The sequence below is a fragment of the Arachis ipaensis genome, chromosome B06 (assembly GCF_000816755.2).
Source record: "Arachis ipaensis cultivar K30076 chromosome B06, Araip1.1, whole genome shotgun sequence".
Classification (NCBI taxonomy): domain Eukaryota; kingdom Viridiplantae; phylum Streptophyta; class Magnoliopsida; order Fabales; family Fabaceae; genus Arachis; species Arachis ipaensis.
The window spans coordinates 136253523-136255423 of NC_029790.2; positions in this window are offsets into that span (position 1 = coordinate 136253523).

Below are 1901 nucleotides of genomic sequence, written 5' to 3' on the forward strand. Positions count from 1 at the left end.
AGCTAAATACAATTCTAAGCAATCCCGAAATAATATTGTCTATACTATTGCATAAAAAAAATTTAATTTTATTGAAAAAAATTTAATCCAACTCAAAACCAGCAAAGTATAATTACTACATAAATCTAAAATTGGTTTAAGAAAATTGTAATTTTTTAAAATGGACTCAATGTATCATCCATCACCTCCTGAATTTGGGTCTGGACTTCAGAAGTTAAATATTGGTCTGACCCACAATAGAAACCAAACCCATTGTTAGGAGCCAACATCTCTTCCTCATTCTCATTGAAGAAGAGGACAGACATGTTGTTGTTTCTCTGCCTCGGAGATGCACCCACCGCTGCCACTGCGTCCAATCCGCATCTACTGATTGTGGCAAACTTGCATGGAGGAACTGGCACTGCCTTTTAGCTCCCTTTGCCACTGCCCACCGCCGTTGTTTTGTCCTCTATCGCGATCCCATGGGAAGATAGCCGCCATGAGCGATGGTGGATTAGCTACAATCGGAGAAACGCGATGGATGGTGGGTGCTAGACAACTGTGCACTCCACCAACCCTCTGAACCTTCCTAAACACAACAAAACAGTATTGCTTTAGCCATGTCGTACACCTACTTAATATTTTGTACAGAAGTACTGAAAAGCGCAATTAAATTTAAGCTTATCAGTATCTAAGGTTCTGCCGAAGGGCCACACGGAGGCTCTATTGACACTCATTCTCACCTTGACGGCTCTGCACATGGTACTTTAATCGGTTTGATTCGATCACCCGGTATTCCGCACTCCTCCGAATACTGTAGTTCTTCACACCTGGAGCACTGCCTCTCGGCTTCTAAACTTGTGGCCGACTCGAAACTCTACACCGCCGTGTAGGTTGTAATCCTCTTCACCCATGTCAGGAAACGAAGTCTTCTTATGCATGGAGTCCAGATCCAGACTGTGATAGTGAGATGGCACTGCTGATAGCGCCGGAATTGGGTGAGGTGGAGGCAGGACATGGCGAGCCACAGTCTGGACAGGTGTTTCTGGAACACACTCATCCTCATCCCCACCATCGGACGAGTCGCTGTCCGTACTGTCCGCCACGTAATCCTTGTCCGACTCCTCCTCGCCCTCCTATACCTCATCCACTAGAATGGCGACATGAATGGGCGGTGGTGCGGGGGGTCGGTCGTCCTGCACATAGGTCGAGTGTACGGAACTCCCACCACCACTGTGTCCCACCTCTGCGGAAAGCTCTGTTACCTGCTCCACCATGATCCTCCCATGAATGTCGAACATCAGTCGCACATGCTCATCCCCTAGAAGTCAGAATAGTCGAAACCGGAAGACTCCGTTACCCATGGATGCCAGCAACCTATACGCCACCCTTCCGATTTTTCTCGCTTGTGTACCACCGAACTTGCTCAATATCAAACTCCTCAAATCCGACGACAATGTCTCCACACGCTGAGTGCGAAACAATATCAAATCCTCACACTCAAATGTCACTCCGTTGTCGCCATTTCTCATACGACAATTGGGATAAACAAGCACAACTATGTATGGACTATTAGTAGCCATTAATGCCTTGTATTTATGAGAAATATGAGACACAAAAAGGATAGAAAAAATTTGTGAAGAATACCAAGGGTTATACATCCTTTTATAGCTGTAGGGATTGTCTTCTATATATCTTGTTTACATTATACACAAGATAAACATTTCATGTATCTCATTTACAGTGTAAACGAGATAAACACGTTGCAGCTGACGTGCCATATCTCGTTTACAGACATGAATTATTATCTCATTTACAATGTAAATGAGATATGACTAGAGAATGTAAAACGGTAAATATTTTTAAAATTATTTATTTTAGTAATTATTATTTTTATTTTATTTATTTAAATAAAAAATCCC